This window comes from Erythranthe guttata, chromosome 14 (genome assembly GCF_056151865.1).
Source record: "Erythranthe guttata isolate IM_541 chromosome 14, IM_541, whole genome shotgun sequence".
Taxonomy (NCBI): domain Eukaryota; kingdom Viridiplantae; phylum Streptophyta; class Magnoliopsida; order Lamiales; family Phrymaceae; genus Erythranthe; species Erythranthe guttata.
In genome coordinates this window covers 7,188,063-7,198,808 of record NC_142546.1, presented here as the reverse complement: position 1 = coordinate 7,198,808, position 10,746 = coordinate 7,188,063, and positions in this window count along the sequence as shown.

The following is a 10,746-nucleotide window of genomic DNA, read 5'->3' as shown; positions in this document are numbered from 1 at the left end:
AAGCAAACATAGATACCTCATCTTCCCATTACACTCCAACGGTAATCCTCAAACCAGGGCTAACCACTGGGCACTGTTAATATTGGACATAAATTCAAATGAGTGGCGTTTCTACAACTCATTACATCCTTGCAAAGGTCTTAAGGACCCATACCTGATTGACGCCACCGACATGGTACAAAACTACTGACTATTTATTTCCAGCACCTACCTATTTAATAAACAAATATCTAATTCATTCATGTACACGGAAAACGTATGTCGAAAACACAACAAGGAAGTTTAACATCTCCGCCATTCCCATAAACGCACCGCTGCATGAGGTAAATGACTCACCCCAACAAACAGATGATTCAAGCGATTGTGGTATTTTTGACCTGTTTCTTATAAGGAACACATTCCACCAAATTCCACTGGTTACCAACGACGCAGAGACCGATGTTGATTGTATGAGGAGGTCCATTGTTGAATCACTGCTCCACTACAAGATTACTTGATATTAGACAATTATTATTCCTATTAAGTGAAGCTTTTATTTCAGTAATCTATTTGCATCAAAACAGAATCTTATGTAGTTGTACTTTTATATGACTATTTTGTAGTACTTTTGTATGACTATTTTTGCAGTACTTAAATTTTTTTTTCTTATGGCTATTATATGCATTACCATTCTTCAATGTTATTTTGTAGTACTTTTGTATGACACTACTACATACAGCTATGAATACTACATAAAGTCATATATATTCAGATGACAATGTGACTACCCGTGACTACATAGTCACATTTAGTCACGTAGTCATATGACTATCGATGACTACTTATCTATGATCTACATATTTTGGTCAGATTACAATATGACTATCCGTGACTACGTACTCAGCTATAGTCACAAATCCATATGACTATCAATGACTACTTATTTATGATATACATTTTTTGGTCAGATGAAAATATGACTACCCGTGACTACATAGTCACCTATAGTCACAAAGTCATATGATTATTTAATACTCCGTAGTTGTAAATACTCATATGACCAAGTGACTGCAGTTGTTATAAACACTGAAAACTGTACTTACATGTATCTGTAATAGCAAAATTCAATACTTAAAAAAGCAAATCATGTACTTGGAAATTCAAGAAAAAAAATTCACAAAACTATGTTCCACACAAATTCAAGGGAGTAGGAAAAAAAAACTGAAATACATTTTTGTTCCACTCAAATCTCATACAGACCTCTTGCACGTTTTCTTGTTGTGATTACCCATACGGTTGCATGAACTGCATTTTATCTTCATCTTAATCTTCTCACATCTCGAAGGAATTCTCTCCACCTTCGGCCTGCCACGCCGAATATGATAATCTGGAGGTCCAACCAAAGGCAAATCACCATCAAAATCTGGCTTGAAAAATGGATAAATACTGTGCGAATACGTGGTTTTATAACACTCAACAGTGTAATGATAGTCAACATATGCATAACCATCATTATTGTTATGGAACAGAACACACGCAACATGTATACACGGCAGACCATTGACTTGCCACACTCTACACGTGCACGACCTGTTGCGAATGTCAACAACAGCTGTTGGAGTACTAAGCACCTCGTAAATGTACTGCGATGCCCTCTTCGCTATCAAAACTCTACTGTCATGTACTAGTTAATCAACAACGCCCTGAATGGGAGTGCAAAGTACAGTTGACATAACCACCGCCTCCTCTGCCCTTATACACATTTGCACCATCATAATACTCCTAAGACCATTGAAGCACGTGGATTAATTCCACATTGTGTTTTTAACTTTCTTACTCTCTAAACTAAATTTTAGTTAGTGGGTTAAGTAGTGCTTAGTGGATTTAATTATGGAATTTTTCTTAACTTCCAAACTAACCCACTAACCCATTTTCTTGAGTGCTCTTGTGGTTGGTTTTCTTGCAGATCATGGGTTGAGGAGTGGAAGCTTGGCAAGTCTATAAATACCAAACTCAAGACTCAAGAATGTACAGATTTCGAAGAAACAAAAAGTGTGCTGAAGTTTAATCTCGAGAATTTTAGTGTGTTTCTAGGATCTGTTGTACGTACTCCTTATGAGTACATTCTTTGAAATCTAGAATTTTTAATATTTTTCTTTTAGTATCTAGATTTGGTTGTAAGAATGATCATGAGAATGATTCATTTGTAAGGAAGAAGTTTTCGCACCTCTTCCATTTGTATTCTTAGAATACTCATTTTAATATATTCTTTTTCCGTCCTGTAAAGGGCAAGTTCACAAGTATTTACTTGTGAACATTTTTCAATTCTGAGTATTGTTCTTTTTATTTCCGCTGCTTGTTTATTCAAGTGTCATAACACTTAAGACAACACCTCTGTATTAAACGAATTCGGGACCATAAATTCTTTCAATTGGTATCAGAGCCAACACTTGACATATACTAAGTGTTTGTTCCTATTTTTTTCAGAAACGAATTCGTGATGGATACTCAGATGACTGCTTCTATGCGACCTCCTGTACTCGACGGCACAAACTACACCTACTGGAAAGTCAAGATGAGGGCGTACATCAAAGCCATTGATGAGAGAGCCTGGAGATCCATTCTCACTGGATGGAAGCCACCAACTATCACAGATGCGGATGGGGATGTGTTTCCAACACCAGAATTACGGTGGACACCAGACGATCTATCAAATGCTAACCAAAACTCAAAGGCGTTAAATGCGATTTTTAATTCAGTAGATTTAACAATGTTTAAATTGATCTCAGTGTGCACTTCTGCGAAGGATGCTTGGGAGGTTCTTCAGCTACATTGTGAGGGATCAGACAGTGTCAGAAGAACTAAGCTCAGATTACTCTCTTCCAAATTTGAGAGACTGAGAATGGAGGAAACTGAAACAATTTCTCAGTACAATGAGAAATTGATTGATTTAGCTAATGAATTTCAATCCTTAGGTGGTCCCTTGAGCAATGAGACACTGGTGAATAAGGTATTAAGAACTCTTCCAGAAAGGTTCAGCAGGACGTGTAACCTATGGAGGAGGAGCTAAAGGCAAAGTGGTTGGACGTGGAATACTCAGTATTGAGGGACTTCCAAAACTGTCAAATGTCCTACATGTTGAAGGATTGGGATCAAATCTCATCAGTATCAGTCAATTGTGTGATGATGATCTACGTGTAGAATTTGATAAATACTGTTGTTCTGTGTTTGATAATCAAAACCATTGTGTATTGACAGGTTCCAGATCAATGGATAATTGTTATCAAACAGGTGACACCATCTCATGCAAGAGCTCAAGAGTAAGTGAAGTAGAGCTGTGGCACCAAAAACTAGGACACACAAACTTCAAGAATCTGAAGCTGCTCAACAAGTACAATGCCATAAGAGGAGTACCAGATCTCAAGATCAAGGATATTTCTATATGTGGAATGTGCCAGAAGGGAAAGCAAACCAGAGTACCACACAAAGTGTTGCAACACGTTGGTACCACTATTTGTTTTGAACTTGTACATATGGATCTTATGGGTCCTATAGAGGTAGAAAGTCTAGGTGGTAAAAAATATGTCTTTGTATGTGTTGATGATTTTTCTAGATATACTTGGGTGTATTTTTTAAGAGAAAAATCAGACACTTTTGAAGTATTCAAAAATTTGTACAGGTTTGTTAGAACCCAATTTCAAGTTTCTGTTCGTAGGATAAGATCTGATCATGGAAAAGAATTTGAGAATGCTTTATTTCTTGCATTTTGTAATAAAAAGGGTATAAAGCATGAATTTTCTGCTCCAAAAACTCCTCAGCAAAATGGCATTGCTGAAAGAAAAAACAGAACCATCCAGGAAATGGCTAGGGTGATGATGAGTGCAAAAAATCTGTCTAAAAGGTTTTGGGCTGAGGTTGTCAACACAGCCTGTCACATCTCAAACCGTGTGTATCTAAGATTAGGGTCTATGATGACTTCGTATGAAATTCTTTATGGTAAGAAACCTAATCTAGAATACATGCATGTGTTTGGATGTGTCTGCTATGTTCTAAATGATAGAGATCATCTAGCTAAATTTGATTCAAAAAGTGATTTGAGTTTATTTATGGGATACTCTAATAACAGTCATGCTTATAGAGTATATAATCTAAGAACTCGAACCATTATTGAATCTGTAAATGTGGTATTTGATGACTTTGCTGATCTCCGCAGTAAAACAGCTGAAGATGAAGTGGATGACTTAATTGCTGAAAGAGAAACAACAGAGGAAAACACTTCTGCCACAGAAGGCCCAGATATAAACAGTCCAGATTCAAGAGAAGAAGGTGCTGAGCCAAGTGTCACCACATCTGACTCAGTACATCCTACAGAGAATTCAGAGACTGAATTGCAGCCAACTTTTGATGTCTGCAGAAAGGAACCATCAAGTAGAATCCAGAAAAATCACCCATCTACTCAAGTAGTGGGAGATGTCTTTGATGGAATAAGAACCAGAAGAAAAGAGAGAGTGAACTACAGATATATGGTAAGATTTGCAAATCTATCTTCTGAATGTGCACTAACTGGAACCACTTGTTTTGTGTCTTCAGTGGAACCCAGGAATATTGCAGAAGCTCTGAAGGATGAATTCTGGGTAAATGCAATGCATGAAGAATTGAATCAATTCATCAGAAATGATGTTTGGTACTTAGTTCCCAGACCAAGCCATGTAAATGTGATAGGAACTAAGTGGATCTTCAAAAACAAAACTGATGAAAAAGGTACAGTTGTTAGAAATAAGGCTAGGTTAGTAGCACAAGGATACACTCAAATTAAGGGTATAGACTTTGATGAGACTTTTGCTCCAGTAGCTAGAATTGAATCTATTAGATTACTTCTTGCTATAGCCTGCTTTCTTAAAATCAAACTGTATCAGATGGATATCAAAAGTGCATTTCTGAATGGGGTTTTAAATGAAGAAGCATATGTAGAACAGCCAAAGGGTTTTGAAGATTCTGCCAAACCTAATCATGTTTTCAAGCTTAAGAAGGCACTGTATGGTCTTAAACAAGCTCCTAGAGCTTGGTATCAAAGACTCACTGACTTCTTACTTGAAATACAGTTCAATAGAGGGGAGGCAGACATAACCTTGTTTGTTAGAAGAACCAATAATCATATCATTATTGTTCAGATATATGTTGATGACATTGTTTTTGGCTCTACTTGTGCTAACCTTTTGCAGTCTTTTGTAGATTCTATGTCTCACACTTTTGAAATGAGCATGGTAGGGGAGTTGAATTACTTCTTAGGACTCCAAATCAAACAGACAGGTGAAGGAATCTTTGTGAATCAAAAGAAGTATGCTCTTAATCTGGTCAAAAGGTTTGAGTTGGAATCAGCCAAGCACATGAAAACTCCAATGGGTTCCAGCCAAAAACTGTCTAAGGATGATGTTGCAGAAGATGTCGACAGCACTCTCTACAGAAGCATGATTGGAAGCCTTCTGTATCTAACAGCAAGCAGACCTGACATTATGTAGTGTTTGTGTGTGTGCCAGGTATCAAGCTAATCCCAAAGTCACTCATCTTAAAGCCGTGAATAGGATTATTAGGTATGTTGCAGGTACAGTAGACTTAGGGATTCAGTTTTTCAAAGACACTAATACAAATTTGATAGGTTTTAGTGATTCTGATTGGGCTGGGGATATTAGTGACAGAAAAAGCACATCAGGTGCATGTTTCTTTTTGGGGAATAATCTAGTTTCTTGGTTTAGTAGAAAGCAAAATTGTGTATCTCTTTCAACAGCTGAATCAGAATATGTTGCTGCTGGAGGGTGTTGTGGTCAACTAATTTGGATGAAACAAATGTTGGGGGATTATGGGTTAACCAGTGATACCCTGACCATATATTGTGATAATTCAAGTGCTATTGACATTTCAAAAAATCCTGTTCAACACTCACGAACTAAACACATAGATATTAAACATCATTTTATTCGTGATATAGTTGAGAAAAATATAGTGTGCTTAACGTACATTCCTACAGAAGATCAGTTGGCTGACATCTTTACAAAGGCATTAGATTATGAGAGGTTTTCTAAACTCAGAAAATCTCTCGGGATGTGTACTCAATAAACATGTCCTGAAATGTGTTGCAGCACCTCATCAAATATCTTAAGCTGCAACATAATTTATTGAAGCATTAGCTTCATTAAATAATGACTTCACTGTAATGTATTATTTTCTAAATCAGTAACTGGAAGTCTTTCACCTTGAAACGTGATCATGCTTCATGTAAACATTTAGACAATAATTACACTCACACAAGTCAAACTCCTCTATTTTGATAGTCATATCTTAGTAACTGAGGAACCTTCAAACTGAACACTTGATCATGTTCCATGTGAATTGTTTGACTTGAAAATAAGAGTTTATATATATTATTAAAAAAAAAACAAAACAAAACAAAAAAAAAAAAATTATATATATATATATATATATATATATATATATATATATATATATATATATATATATATATATATATATATATATATATATATATATAATATTATGCCTGTCAGCAAATTTTTTTTCTCACTATTAATCATTAATAAATATATTGTTTTCATTTATGTGAATATTTCATGAGTGCTACGGTTTTTATTTTTATTGAATTATCCCTATTTATATGGGTCATGGGTACATGGGTTAATTCTTTATTTTCCACTAAGTCCACTCCTTAATGTGCCATGTGTCACGTTTTTCTTTAAACTGCCAAGGAAAACTTTTATTCTCCTTAATCACACTCTCCCCAAGAAAAACGCACACCACTTCTTCACCTTCTCCACTTCAATTTTTTCTTTCTTTCTTCAGCAAAATTAGGGCTTATAAATTTCGTGCTTCTTCTCTCAAAAATTCACACTCAAAAATCAAAAGCACAAAGAAGCTATTTTCCTTTATCTACTGTATCATGGCATCCCCACCTAGAAATCCCCCTCCAGCCGCCGATGGTGATGTCCACAACGATGCTGCAGCACCTGAACCAGCAGACCCAAATCTGGCCATCATCGTTCATCCAATCAACTTTGAAGCTGTACCAATCAGCTACATTGAGCCCGGAGATGAGCTGAACCCGATTGACCCAGACAATTTTGATTTTGTGGGTCCCTCTTCCACCGCCGGAAGGTTTCCAACGCGCCGGTCCAAGCGCATGAACCCTTTCCCAGATCTGAATACTGCGGTGCCACAACGCCGGAGAGGAGAAAACTCTCCCCGAAGAGGAAGCAGAGGTGGAAGAAGAGGAGGCAGAGGTGGCCGTACTCCAGTTAGGCCAAATCCACCAAGAGGTCTTCATTTGGTGGACGAAGAAACTGATGATGAAGAGGGAGACCCTACCTTTGCAGCACCGGAGGCTCAAGCTCTATCCTCCAACTCCTCTGAGTCATCATCAAAGGACTCACCTCCCCCAGCATCAACTCAGGGGGAGACATCTCAGCCTAGCATGGCAGCAGCAGCCTCTCAACATCCTGTTTCTGAAGGTGTTGCTGCACATGCTCCAGAAGATGCTGCTGCACCCACTGTCTCAGCAAATGTTCCTCAACATGCTGCTGAGGATGCTGCTCCTTATCAGGATGAAGAAATGCCTGATTTTTCTGGGATGTCATCTGCAGAGCATGTTGACATTCCCACTGTTGATGCTCAGGATTTCACCACTACTGAAGAAACACCATCAGCACCTCATGCAGACCCTCTGGAAACTCTTGCAGAAGCAGCAGTTCAAGCAGATGCATCTCCTCCTCAGGCTGAAAAACCGGAGCAAAGTGATGACAGCTGGGAGGTTCCTCTAGCTACTTTTCGCAAAAATCTGCCCTCCTCAGATTCAGACAGTGAATCCTCTGAAGACTCTTCTCAGCAGGAAGAAGATGTTGCCCCACCTGTTGCATCACCTGAACCAGCATACGTCCCTGATGAGCTTGAAGATTCAGAAGATGAGGACTCCTCAGAAGAAGAAGAACCAGACTTGGATGGGAAGAATTTGTCAACCCCTTTTGAGGTAAACAATGCCTTCAGTCCTAATTTTTATTTTGAATCTGATTCGATTTTGAGTCCTCAAGTCATGAATTGTCAATTCATTGAGGAAAAGAAAATTTCTAAGGAAGAATTTGATAGGCATAGGATAACTGTTTTTCTTCACCAAAGAAAAATCCTTACCCTAGTTGAGATTGCCTGCTCTTATGATCCCATGGTTGTGAAGGAATTTTATGCCAATTTGCAAACTTTTTTTTCAAAGAAAAACTCTCCAAACTTTGGCAAAGTTTTTGTGCGAAATTCCATTTTTTCCTTTTCTCCCAAAATTATCAACTCTCAGTTACAAACTCCTACTGTGATTGATGAGGATAATTATGGTGATTTTACTGAGATTTGCAAAGTTATTTCTGGAAACCGTTTAAGAAGTTGGCCTGCACACCCAAGAAAATTCAGAGTTTCTCAACTCACTGCCTTTTACTCTGTCTTGTTTAGACTCACAGTGATGAATTGGATTCCATCCAAAAATGTCTCTGTAGTCACTAAACCTCATGCTGTACTCATGTACAAATTGGGGATGGGATTACCAGTGGATTTTGGCAAACTGTTCTTTGATACTATTGGTCATCTTGCCCAGAAAATTTCACCCTCTACTCATCTCCCCTATCCTTCTCTCATCTATTCCATCTTACTCTCTCAAAACTTGGGCCAAGATGACTCAGAATATCTTCACACTCCACAAGGCATGATCACTGTTTCTCAAAATTTTCTAAGAGCTCCTCATGTCCAAGATCTTCCCTGGAATGGAGATAATTTTCTCTCAACTGAATCAGGTCAAAATAATCTTGGTACTGAAGGTGTTGCTCCTCATGTTGACAACACTTCTAACATTCTTGTGTCTGTTCCTAGAGATCTTCTGTTGCAACAGCTTACTCACTCTCTAGCTCAGCTTACCTACCACCAGTCCATGGTGGAGATGATTCAGAAGGCTCTTTCTGATCAAAAAGGGGGAGAAAAAGGTCATGAAGCTGAAGCAGGAACATCTCACCCTTTGGATGCTAGAGGCAGAGAGCAAGGAGTTAATGAAGAGGAAGCAAAGAATGAGGGTGAAGCTCAAGGAGCAGAAGAAAGCAGTGGATCTAGTGATGGAGGAGCAACAGCTGATACTGAGGAGACTTTAGATATTTTACTTTAGATTGTTTTCATGAACAATACTATGTTTTTGTTTTTTTTTTGTTTATTTTCCCTCTGAACTTTTGTTTAGGTCTGCACTTTGGTTATTTCTTTTGTTGGACTATCTTGCTGAATTTGGTTTGAATTTATTTTTCTATATTTTTCTACTGTTATCAAATTCAGGGGGAGTTCAAGCAATATCTCAGGGGGAGTCTTTGACTAAGATATAGTTTTGATCAGAAAGTTAAAAAGGGGGAGTTTGAAGCACGTGGATTAATTCCACATTGTGTTTTTAACTTTCTTACTCTCTAAACTAAATTTTAGTTAGTGGGTTAAGTAGTGCTTAGTGGATTTAATTATGGAATTTTTCTTAACTTCCAAACTAACCCACTAACCCATTTTCTTGAGTGCTCTTGTGGTTGATTTTCTTGCAGATCATGGGCTGAGGAGTGGAAGCTTGGCAAGTCTATAAATACCAAACTCAAGACTCAATAATGTACAGATTTCGAAGAAACAAAAAGTGTGCTGAAGTTTAATCTCGAGAATTTTAGTGTGTTTCTAGGATCTGTTGTACGTACTCCTTATGAGTACATTCTTTGAAATCTAGAATTTTTAATATTTTTCTTTTAGTATCTAGATTTGGTTGTAAGAATGATCATGAGAATGATTCATTTGTAAGGAAGAAGTTTTCGCACCTCTTCCATTTGTATTCTTAGAATACTGATTTTAATATATTCTTTTTCCGTCATGTAAAGGGCAAGTTCACAAGTATTTACTTGTGAACATTTTTCAATTCTGAGTATTGTTCTTTTTATTTCCGCTGCTTGTGTATTCAAGTGTCATAACACTTAAGACAACACCTCTGTATTAAACGAATTCGGGACCATAAATTCTTTCAACCATCAACCACATTTGTTAAAGGCCGGCCACGAATGCCGCCAATCTTCATATTCCACGATTTTGCAACACTAGATGCCATCTGCCCGTATCCCTTCCCCTCAAAATGTGCACAAGTCCAGTTGTTATACGGAAGGTCTGCTAGAAAATTTTTAATCCTTGTACCGCCAGTTTCTATAAACTCCTTTATATGCACATCAAATTCAGATTTCGTAGAAGCATAGGCACAAGCGTCTAACAAATGAGCCATGTTCTTTCGAAAACCAGATGGACAACCTCTACATTTACTTGACAAATTTAAATGCAAGTGATACAAGCAATATATATGAAGACAATCAGGGAATATATTTTTCACCCCATCCAAAATACCGTGATTGCGATCCGAGAAAAACGTCACCACACGATCCGTGTCAATGGAAACCCTCAAATGAGTAAGAAAGTAACTACAGCAAATGCAACCGGGAACAATTCTGTGGACAAAGTAACAACAACAGCCTTAGTAACATATAGCCATATATAGTCTTAAATCACAATAAAGGTACATAAACTTACTGTTATGACCATCTTGCCCAATTGCAGTTAACAAAATGCCCTTGTGTTTGTTGTGCAGAAATATTCCATCCAGGGAGAGTGTCGATCGACATGACTTAAAACCCGACAAGCATACACCAAAAGCAAAAAAACAACGTC